Source organism: Camelus bactrianus, chromosome 3 (assembly GCF_048773025.1).
Source record: "Camelus bactrianus isolate YW-2024 breed Bactrian camel chromosome 3, ASM4877302v1, whole genome shotgun sequence".
Classification (NCBI taxonomy): Eukaryota; Metazoa; Chordata; class Mammalia; order Artiodactyla; family Camelidae; genus Camelus; species Camelus bactrianus.
In genome coordinates, this window is record NC_133541.1 from 63708970 (window position 1) to 63721734 (window position 12765).

The window sequence follows — 12765 nt, forward strand, 5'->3', positions numbered from 1 at the left end:
TTTATGAGAGCTCAGATGGTATGCATTGTTTTGTATATTCTGGGGAGATTTTGGCACTTGACTAACTCTGTTATCAAAGATTGGAGTATGTGAGCCTCAAAGAGGGATGAACTACCTTCCTACAGAAAATACTGTAGAAGATTTCCTTGTAACAAACCAGAACTGCTAAACCTTTTGTTTTGAAGTATCTTCTATCATTGAGTCACCTCTTTAACACACATCCAAAAATGACATACACACTAATAACCTCAGTTTAACAGTGAACCTACTGATTGTTTGGAATTTTACATTGAATTCACAAAAGGTCTTCAATCACAGCATAGATAATAATTTTTTTAATAAAGAAAATATACCAGTTGTTAAACATTGAGACTTTATTGTCATTAAGAGAAACTATAAAACTTCTTAAATATTTAATCAAATAAATAGTAAGCATATGAAACATGATTACATGTTTTGTAGTTCTGCATGAGAAAATGAAAGAAAATATATTACAGAGGTTAATCCAGGACTAGATTTAAGAGATCATGGGTTTGGATCCCAGTTTTTTTGCATGGTAGCTGGAGAATTTTGGGGAAGTAGTAACTTTTCTAAGACTCAGTGTAGTCATTAGCAAAATTGGAATAACAAGGATATCTATTTCACAAGGAGGTTGTGCAGCTTAAATGAGTGATCTTTTGAACAGCAGTTAACACAATAAATTTTAGCTGTTCTTAAATAATCAAATTTCCTTTCAAATACATTCTTAATTTGGTTTTCTGCTTTTGTCTTTTGCATTTTAAATAAAAGTATAGGATGAATTTTAAAGAACACATACATGAGAAATTACACTTAAAATTAATTCAGTGCTTTGATTCTCAGAGTGCACTGTAGCTATTTATATTACTCATTTGCTGATTTATTAAATCAATATTTTTGGGCATCTGTTATCTGCTAAATCACTAAATAGAGCACTAGGGCTATAATGATAAGTAAAACCATACATGGTACCTGCCCTCATGGAGTTTACAGTCTATCAGGAGACAGAGATGCTAATCACGTAAATAAATGCAAAATGGAAACTGACACACTGCTTATAGTGCTTTGTTGCACTCATATTAAGAACATGGGAAAAAAAGAACATGGTATTACATGATAGGAGTATTAAGTGGCAATATGCCTTTGGTTTTGCTAATAGTATTAGTGAATTTTCTAAATAAGCATCTTGATTTGAATATGTAGCTATATGTAATGCATAAATCATCCAAGCCTAATGGCTTGTGAATAATCAGAACCTAATAAATACTAATCAGTCCTCTATCTATAATTATGCATGCATTTACAGGTATTATTAAAAAAATCATCATTTGGGGCCATATTCAATGTTAATCCCAATATGCCACTCAGTACACATCAAAATAAGTTTTTGCTACTCTAAGTAACAGTAACATTCATTGAGACACTATGTATAACTAAGATAGGAGTTACTTTTAATTTTGATACATCTGTTGTACTAACAAGTCAATGTAAAACTTCAAACATCTAAGTGACTTTAAATATTAGAATTGTAGACCCTTAAAATCTATTTAGTCTGAGTTTCATCCAAATCCTACATTCTATTTTACATCTGAAGATTGTTTCACTGTACTTTGAGACTCTTTTGACCCTTAATTATACTATAATTAATATTTAAAAAATCAATTGGCTAAGACTGTATTGAACACCAGCTCTGTTCACAAAATTACTTTGAAAGTTATAAGCTTGATGATATGATCTGGTGAATTTTAAGGAACACCCCAACCTAGTAGCACATAGAACATGTGAGCATAGAAATGCCTGGGAGAGTAAACCATTAATAACTAATATTGGTAGAGTCAATTTTCAAAGACATTTTGCTACATCAATTTATCAATACCTTCTGTTAAATCTAAACATCCAAATTTGATAAAGAAAAATTGATAAAGTATTTTAACTTGTATTTACTGATTATTTAGCAGTTTTATAGAAACCACCTTTTCCCCTAGAATCATAGAAAACATTGCAAATTTACTCAATAGTGAAAGTGCATTGATTAATTTTTAAGATAACATTGAGTAAATGGAATGGTTAATAAAATCTAAAAGAAAGGCGTATTATGAAACTATGAACTGAAAATTAAAGATAAATTTAGTAAGCACTTGCTGACAAAATATTTTTTTAAGCACGCACGTCCAGGAAGATAACTATTACAAACTACTTATTAACATACTGATCTTAATATGAATATAATCTATACATTATTCCCACTAGATGTGTATCTTTTACTCATTGGACAAGAAATTTATCAAACTATCTCTAATCCAGCTTAAAAATAATTGGCCTCCATTCTGCATCTTCTGCTATCAAGAAACTTACTTCTCAACATGGGAATTTATAGCAAACACATCTGAGGCTAATGCTTCTCAATTCATATGACTGGAAAAGACAGCTTCTTAATTTTGGCTGTTCTGAATCCAAAAGAAAGTTTCAGGCTCCTCCTAAGAGCTATTAGAATTAAACAGTTACATTTGCTGAAAGAGTGCATGCTAATAAAATGGACTTACAGAGAATGTTACAAGGCCATGTATTTCTAGGTGAGAACTATGTGTATGGCAGGTATCAAAGGAAGTTTACTTTAATGGGTAATATAAGATAAGTGTTTTTGTTTTTGTTTTTGTTTTCTTTTTGGTCTTTTAGCAATTAATTGCCATAGGTAAAGCATTCTGTGTTAGAATTTTAATTCTCTTGGGTAATGTATTTTCCTCCTAAATGATCAATGCAGAAGAACCAGAATGGTCCTTTACCAGTTCATCCTAAAATCAGCCATTTATTTCAGTCTCTCTAAAGTGTTTTCAGCTACTACACCTCAGGTTTTTGTCTGTTCTCCTACACCATTTTAGGTAAGTCTGTGTTAATTTTTGAAGTTTATTTCATGGTTATTCTTTAAATTTTTTTGTTTTAATTTTGATAATTATTTTTCCATTTCCTTTGAAATAGTCTGGCTTATTAGAATAGATTTACAGCTAATACATTATTGTAACACAATAAATAAACCCCTACTGTGTGGTCATGTCTTAACTTTTTTGTGTTCTCCCTCTGTCATTTTTTATTTGAATTGCTTCTGATGAAAAAAACTCATTGGTTTATATTGTTTTTATTGGCTTCTTTAAAGATCAAAGATTTGATGATCAAATATATCATTTTCTTTGCTCTAATAATTCTGTTTTTTTTTATGAACTTTCTCTTCTTTTTTAGCACCCCTACCCTTTCCTTCACTTCTAGAATAGAATTAGGCATTCATTTACCTTTACTTTTCCATATTTATTAACAAATGTTCAGAATTTTTCCACACTTCAGGTTTGGCTAACTACCTTCCCATTTTTTTTTATATTTAGAAGTATGTTCTAATGACTTAACCGTGAACATAAGAATTAATAGCAGATTAATTTTATAGTGATTGATAGATTGTTGTGTTTGTTTATTTGAACTTTCATTATTAAAATAAGATATTGTATCCAAAAATATTACTCGCCTAACTTTTGATTTGGGGAATTTCTCGAGGGATTTCTTTTACAATTTAGTAAATGCCCCACTTTTTTAGATGAGTACATATCATAAGATAGTACTTGTGAAGTGAAGAGTCTATTATTTTGCCATTTGTTAAGTTTATGTCTCAAACTCTTTATTTCTATATTCATGTGTCTCTCTGGTCACCAAAACCTGAGAAAAGACTATTAATCTCCCATATTGATGGGGTTCATTGTGATTATTTCCTTATAGTTTAAAAAATTTTGCTTCATATATTTATTGGCAATCTTTATTATGCTTTCTTTGTCACATCATGTGAATTTCTTGTAAACAGCATATAATTATATATGACTTTTCCAGTTTGACTAATTTATTAATTTTAATTATCATAATTGAATTTGGATTTCTGGGTTTTATAATTTTATCATGATTTACTGAAAATAAAAAATACTACATACTATGTACCAAGTACTATTTTCACTAGCAACTCATAAGCTTTTCAACAATGCTATGATGTAAATACTATTGTTATTTCTATTTAGAGAAACAGACTTTAGGATATAATTTAAATGACCAGACTCTTGGGTAGTAAGCAATAGGTGAGAATCTTCAGTTTGATTTTTAATTTCCTTTTACACTCCTTTTGGATATATACCATAACTAGTAAGTTATTTTTGTTAAATGTATTAATTGTTACCTTTTATTTTTTAAACACTCTTAAAACTATATTAAACATTTAAAATCATTAAGTAGGGTTCAGCTCACATACATTTTGATTGCATCATGGAGTAAAACCCAACTGTAACCTGAATATAAACTTTAGAAGGATAGAAGTACAGGAGCAAATGGATATAGAAAATAAAAACAAAAAATAAAAGCAGGGTTTATAATTGACATTTGTCAAGATAAGTTTTAGTAAAAATAAAGCTTTGAATAATACAATGATTAATTACATATGTGTGTGTATATATATATTTCACAGTTTAAAATGAAGATAAAACAATTATGAACATTTATACATCAAGGAACATGATAGCATCTCCATGATGTGGAAACTTCAGAAGATGCAAAAAATAGAAGCACAATAAAATAGGATTATGACAGAGATTGAGCTATGGAAAGATCAAGTGGCCAAAATAAAGGTAAGAGTGTAGAAAAACCTAAGAGACTTAGGAACCCTTAAAAATGTATATTTACTTTGTATCACTGATAGTACACATAATTTTAAAATGAGCATATATGAGTTTACAAAGAAAACTCAGTAAGTTTAATAAGGTAAAAATAATACAAAAGATATTATCTCATCACTGTAAAGAAATTAAAGCTAAAAATAATAAAGATTTAAAAACTCACAAATCTCTTCCACCTGGAAATTTAAAACTTTGTTTAAAAACCTATTAAATAGAATAAATGAGTTTTTTAAAGAAATACTTTAAAAAATGATAAAAAAAAATTCTATAGATCAGACTCTACAAAATACAATTAAAACATTAACCAGAGCAATATTCATAACTAAATGCTGAATCAATATAGAGATGGAAAATAGTCATTAAATAATAAAGTATTCTGAAAGAAATGAAGGTAAAGATAGAAAATAAGTAGATATGAGAAAAATTAGTGAAATAATAAATAAAATGCTAGTTCTTGGGAAAGAATAGAGAAATAGACCAATTGCTAAATAATTTAATCAATAAAATTAAAAGAGCACAAATATACAAAATAAGAATTTAGAAGGCCAAATATTGAAACCCAAGAAATTAAGAAAAAGAATATGAGACTACTTTACATATAGATCTACAAATAGCAAAAGCTTAAATGAATTAGATAATTTAAGAAAATATGACATACTCAAATTGTCCAAAGAAGACAAAGAAAGTTAAACCAGACTAACTTCGCTAGAATGGAAAAAGTTATCGAAGACCTATGACCACATCTCATCCCAGCCCCACACCTCAAAAAAAAAAACAAAACAAAACAAAAAAAAAAAAAACCACAAAGGCAAAATGGTATTACAGGGAATTCTACCAATTAAGCAAAAACCAGATAATCGCAATGCTGCTAAAATCTTACAGAGTATGAAAAAAAACCTCCAGATATGTTTTAAAAGGAGACCTTAACGCATATGTACAGTCTGTACATTGTAGAGAAAACTGGAGATTGATGAAAAACCTAAATAAACGCACAGAATTCTAGCATATTAAGAAATAATAAATCATGGCCAAGTTTATTGCAGGAATTTGAGTATAGTTTAACATTAGGAAATCAATATAATTCACATATTAACTCATAAAAGAAATCTTATGATCACCTCCATTAATGCTAGAAAGGCATTCAATAAAATCCGATAACTACTCGATTTTAAAAAATGAAGGAAAAAAGTTAATGGAAGAGAAATCAATGAATAGTTCCTTAATAAGGTAAAGAATATGTACCTCATTTCAAAAGTCAGCATCTTTTTAAAACGAGAAAACATTTTTCTGATAGAGTAAGGAAAATTGAAAGTATTCACACTATCATCAATAGGATTTTATTGGAGATATTGTAGGTGTTAATAAATGCAATCAGGCAACAGAAATTAAGAGGCATGAGCACTGGAAAAGTATGATATCATAGTGTACCTGATCACAACCCAAGAGAATGACAAGAAGATTATTTATTGGGGTAACAGTATATAAAAATCAATATATAAAAACCATTAGCCATCATGTAGTATACTGTAAACCATTAGAAGACACAGTGAAAAGAGATTTCAAAGTGGGTAAAGGAGAATTACCTAGGATCATAAATGAGAAAAGTACAAAATTTAGAAACTTCAAATATATCTGAATATTACAATAATCAAGAGTAATAAATAGACATTAGTGTTCTTAGGTAAGATAATTCCACATCATTAGGATTTAGGTCTAAACTTAGTATATAAATCAGTTGCAATCTCAATAAACATTCCTATAGAAAAGTAATCAAAAACAAATAGGCAAAGTCTGAATGTAGGAAAAAAGTAAAGGGTAGCTCTCCCAATTATTATAACATACTGTGTAAAATCTTTATTAACAGTGTAAATTTAAATGGCATATTTGGCACATGAATAGATAGACCAATGGAATAGAATGGAAATCCAGAAATAGATGCTAAAATATAAGATAAATGTGGTATATGTAGCTTCAGAAATGAGTGTGTGTATGGTGGGGGAAACAAAGACTTTAAAAATTTTGAGGTATCTGGGTAGCCATTTGGTAAAATATAAATGGGTCAGAAATCTGTATGTAAAATAAAAACCATAGATTTACTAGTATAAAATGAGGATGAATTCCTTTATAACCTTGGAATATAAAAACCTTTCTAGTATGATTCAAAATTCAGTATCAGTAACAGATCTAATTGATAAATTTAAAAATATACTTTTAAAGTCTGTGTAAGAGAAGCTCTGTAAGCAAAATCGAAGTGAAGAACTAGAAGAAATTACCAGCTTTTCTCTTAAAGGAATAATCTCCAAAGAAGTAGCTCTTAAAATTGAGCACACCAAATGTTAATTAGTAAAGTGGAAATAAATGAGGATCAATTCAAAGAAAAGGCAAATTACCCACAAAAATGAGTATGTCTTCAACATCACTTAACACAAAGAGAAATGTAAATCAAAATTGCACTGAAATACCACTTCTTACCAGCAGAGTGGCAGAAGTCCAAAAGTTTGACCATAAACTCAGTTGGCAAAGCTTTGGAGAACAGTCATTCTCATGTATGACTGATAAGCATGAAAAATTATACAAATCCATTAGAGGATATTGGGCACTATCAGAAAAAAAAAAAACACATATTTTCTCTTTGACCTGGAAATTCCACTGATTGGAATGCAGCCTCAAGGCAGATCTCCACAAACAGAAAGCAAAACGCACGCAAAGCTTCTCATATAGGTTATTTATAAGAACAAAAGTCTGCATCAGTTAAAGGTCCATCCAACAGAGGCTGTGGTATACTCTCAGTGAGCCTATTTCATAGCTTATCTGTATACATTCAGGTTTTCTTTTGTTGTTTGTTTCGGAGATCAAGAAGTAATTGTCTGGGTCACTGTGCATTGTGACACTTTTGTTTTTTTCCTCTGGAAAACTAATAATTTAAATTCCTAGATTGGATTTTTATGCCTTCCTTATACACGTTATCTTAGTTTTTAATCTTTCTCTCTGCATTCTGGATAAGTTTCTCAAATTTATCCTTCATACCACTGACTTGATTTTCTGTGATCAAATCCAATTGGGACCACCTCCAATGTGGATTTTTATTATGCCACTCTTTTATGCTGCCAGCACCCTTTCCATCTTAACTCAGTCAGTTTTATCCTTAAGGCTTTTTACTTCTGCTTCCTATAACTCACTTCCTCTTGCATTATTTTGAGGACAACAAGCTGCTGCTTGATTTTTATTTTTTATGTATATATTTTTCTTGTGAAGGTTATTTTCAAAGTTATTGTTTCCCTTGACTATTAAGTATAATTTCCTTGTTCTTTATACTGAGGTAGTAATTTAGGTGTATTTTTATTCACCTTAGGTGGGCAGAGTGTTTGCCCTCAGGGTAGATGCCACAGTCTCACAGCCCCTGTCACTATTTACTTGATGGTAGGTGGTTTATCCTCTTCTATCTCAGCCTGAAGCACCATCCTAAGCTTGATTTGCAATTCGTAAAGTAGTTCTGTAAACTGAGCTTCCATCATCTGCTGCTTCAGTGCTAAACTTCTCCTGTTCCAATATTCATTTGCTGTTGGAATTTTTCTTTGAACATAATAATGCTAAATCCTTACTTCTTCCATGGTACTGCTCCTTGCTTTTTTTCGGTCCTGTACTTCTGAATATAACGATTGAATCAACATAGTTCTACTTAGGTATAAGAGGAAAGGAGGCCAATACTTGTTGGCGATAGGGTTGTTCACTGTATTTTGCATTTTTGTACTTATCTTATTTGGAGGATTTATTTTGGTCCAGAGTATGGATTGTTCTATCTATAGTACAAAAATATGTCAAGAATTATTAAGCAGAAATCTTTCCCAGATTTAGGCCCATAGTGTTTTCTTTGGTTCACTTTGAATCATGAGTGCTTAAATTGGTGATTGACAGGAACAGTATTACACGTATATGTACTACCATTTTAACCCTAAAGCCGCAAAGCATTTTCTAAAGTTTTCTTCTTTTTCCAGTGGTAAATCATGTTCAGAGGAACCTTCTTCGAAGTTTTTTTCTTTCCTTTTGTTGGTACTTCCTCTTTTTAAATGAAAAAAAATTCAATACAAACAATGTGTTTAAAAACTGTGCCTGACTTTTCCTTGACTCCCAACACCATCTAGCAGGGTGCTGGTCAGATCTGCACTTGAAGATTGTGTTGATGTGCATAGCCCCTTGCCTGGCTGTCAGACTCTAGCAGGCGTTTGTTCATTGTGACTTTGCCACACTTGAAATTGCCTGCTTTCAGTATCTGGTTTTTTGTCTGGCAGACGTGGTACAAGAAAAAATTTGTATCTCTAAGTTACACTCATAAATGTTTTAAGTATCATATAAAGGGGCAGCCACTTCTCAGTTCCAGCCTTGCTTCTAAATGACAGTTTTTCTAATTCACATATATGTACGTGTGGGTGTGTCATTTTTTTTTAAATTGGAATACAGATACATGTTTGGATGCTTACAAGAATGACACATTAGCACTGTCCCTTATGATACGATAGAGAATACATACGTGACTCACATCACGGCAGAAAATGGAAGTAAGGGCTCTCAGAGCTGGTACCAGCTGTCCACTGAAGAAATCTCCCTTCACCAAAGTGAGGATGTTTCCTTGGATTCCATCATCTCTGCTGCGGCTTCCAGTTAGCTCCCCATGACTGGCCCAGAATCCTTCATTCCAGAACCTTCGCCATGCCTTTAAGACCTGGTTCAACTGTCTCATGTCTCACTCAGGCCGCCTCTGGAATTCTGCAGCACATTTCTTTGGTATGCTGCTACCCTGCCACCCTGTGTATACACGCACACATACATACACACACACACATTCATTCTAAAAGATACTAATAAAGCTCACATTTGAGGCCATTCCACAATGTAAAACTCATAGCAATGGTAAAATAGTTAAAAAAAAATTAAAAAGCGATAGTCATTTCCAAAAATAAGAATTGCTGTGGATCAAAAGAGAATGTCCACTGTGATTACTGGGGCTGAAGCTGCAACTCTACTTGAGCTCAGCACAGCTACAAGTGTCATGGAGGTATTCCACTGCTCTGTGGGAAAAGAGACCAGACATGTGATATTTCCAATATCCCCTGAGGGTAGGAGCCACCAGGATTCAACAGAAGACCTACTTTTGGATGAGGAAACCAAAAGCACCTGTGGAGGAAAATGGAAATTCTTTGCACAGAAATAGTTAAGCATAGATGTGAGAACAGGAACAATAAAACTTAAAAAAACCTGCCTAGCTTAAGTCTCTAAATCAATTTGAAAACAGTGGTAAATTAACAAAATTACTTAAAAAGATCAGCAATTGAGAATTTCTTACTACAGACAAAATAAAACTAGACCAGCCTAAAAATTAAAAATGCATATAGGAGTCTTGAAGAGTTAATGAAAAATTATATGTATTACATATGTACATGTACAAACTTGCAAGGGATTATAAAACAATACAAGTAGTATTAAGTTGTTGGGTAACATGAACTTTCTCTGCTTCAGTCTATCATCCATTCCTCAGCTTACAGAACGTCCAGACACTATTATAAAGGCATGAGTAGCAGAAGAGTCTTCCTGATCTGGTTAATGTCAGGATCACAGTTGGTTCTTTGTCCAGCTCCCAGGGTATCCAGAGGCAGTTATCCTGACAGCAGTTGTGGTAGCATCTTGATTCCATTATGCCTCCAGAGGTAATAGCTCTTATCAAGCGATGGGGTCAGCAGAATATTCTGGAAATCATTCTACATCTAGAACACATATCCTCAACTCTTTGGCATTTTTTTTATAAGCACTTAATTTCCTGAATTAAATCATTTCCTACTTACAATACTTAGAGCCACTGAAGGATGGGAATATGGCTTGGTGGTTTGAAATCTGATTTCCATTACTGCTAGAAATAGGGAACTCTGTGGTATATTGAGGTAAGATGAATGACTACATTATTACCTAAAATTACATGGAATGAAGTGTCTAATTAAGGCTAGTCTTTGGCAGACCAAGAGTTTGCTGTTACAGACTGCTGAAGGGAGAATGGGTTGTACAAGGCTGACTCTGTCAATACAACAAAGAGAATAAAGAAAGACAATAATTTCATGCCTTGTTAAGGTCAGAGACCAAGGGGTTTTTGTGAAGGCCCTAAAAGTATCTCTCATTCCTTGTAACTGAAAGCCTTACTCAGCTGGAAATTAGATGTGTAGCTAGAATCTGCTGTTTGTTGAATTTCAATGTAAGTTCAATACACAGCTTTGCCAGATTTCTTGTATAAATGTCAGAACACTTATTGGGAGAGAGTGGGCCCCTGAGGATTAGAATAAGGGCAATTAAGTAGGCTTAGAAATGTCTGAGCCCAAACACCCAACACTCTGATGAGCCTCCTGGATGAGCAGAGGTGCAGTGATGGAGAATCTAGCCCTGCCTCATGACGTAACCTGAGAAGATTACCTTTCAAAGGTAGTCTGATGTGTTTTTTTTCATACCCCTAAGCTTAGTTCTTCTCACTACTTTCAGAATCTATAGCTCCAATCATATTAATCACGTAGGACAATGTTAGCATTAGCTGGAAAAATTACAAGAATGGATAGCCAGTATGACACACGGATTCTAAGCTAGAAAATCCGAAAGGCTAAGGAAGATTAGAGCAACACTATTAAAGAAAGGAAGAGAAAACCTTTGCCAATCAGAGACTGTAAAGAATAAGCAGCTATATGTTACTGCAGCAAAGTTTTTAAAAATACATTTTTAATAAAATGTGTTTTTTAGCAGTAGTTTTAGGTTCATAGCAAAATCGGCTAGAACGTGCAGAGGAGTCCACTATATTGACCTACACTGAACCTCCATTGACAAAACATCACATAAATTTCATAGTTTACCTTAGGGCTCACCCTTAGTGTTGTACCTTCTGTGTGTTTGGGAAACTGTGTAGTGACATGAATCTATCAGTGTAGTATCGCACATAATCATTTCACTGTGCTAGAAATTCTCTGTGCCGAGGAATAGAAGAGAGATTACTCAACTTGATAAGAAACATCTACAAAATACCTAAAGCTAATGTCACATGTGATGGTGAGAAACTCAGTTTACCACTCACCACTCCTGTAAACTGTAGGTCCTTGCTAGTGCAATTACACACAAAAAAGGAAATAAAGTAAACAGATTGAGAAGGAAGAAATAAAACTGTTTGCAGATGACATGATTGACTATGTAGAAAACTTTGAAAGAACTGACAACACAATTCTTGGAGTTAAGAAGCAGCTATAGCAAGGCTCCAAGATGCAAGGTTAATATTACAAAAGTGAATCACTTTCCTATACAATAGCTAAAAAACAAGTGGAAATTGAAATTAAAAACACATTACCATTTATATTAGCATACCCCAAAATTAAATACTTAAGTGTGAGGCTAGCGAAATATATGCAAGATCTATGTGAGAAAAACTACAGGAATCTGATGACCTAAATCAACTAAGTAGAGAAATATTCCATATTCCTGGATAGGAAGACTTATGACTGTCAAGATAACACTTCTTCCCAATTTGATCTACAGATTCAATCCAATCCCAATCTAAATCCAAATAAGTTATTTTGTGGATATCATTTTAAAAAATTCTGAATTTTATATGGAGAGGCAAAAGACAAAGAATATAGCCCACATGATACTGCATGATTAAGTCTGCTGTTGATGCTGTCTGTTGAATTTCTCTGTTCCATCATGGTGTTCTTCAGTTTCAGAATTTCTATTTGGTTATTTTTAATAGTTTCTATGTTTTTATTAAAGTTCTCATTTTGTTCATGGATTGTTTTCCTAATTCCATTTAGTTGTCTATGTTCTCTTGTATCTCATCGAACTTCTTTTAAAGTTTACTATTTTGATTTCTTTGTTAGGCCATTTGTGGATGTCCATTTCTTTGGAGTGGTTACTGAAGCTTTCTTAGTTTCTTTTTGCGGTGTCATATTTGCCTGATCCTTCATGATCATTACAGCCTTGCATTGGTGCTCGTGCATTTGAAAGGGCAAACACCTCTTATAGTCTTCACAGACTG

General features: G+C 32.5%; 1 long non-coding RNA gene across 1 annotated transcript in view; it reads left to right on the forward strand.

Moving 5' to 3' along the window:
* The first annotated feature begins 611 nt into the window (after positions 1 to 611).
* The window catches only part of LOC141577060 (uncharacterized), a 258527-nt gene continuing 246373 nt past the window's right edge, over positions 612 to 12765 (forward strand). Inside the window, exon 1 of the long non-coding RNA XR_012505526.1 lies at positions 612 to 4667. This is a non-coding gene — a long non-coding RNA (uncharacterized LOC141577060). The remainder of the gene's footprint in view (positions 4668 to 12765) is intronic.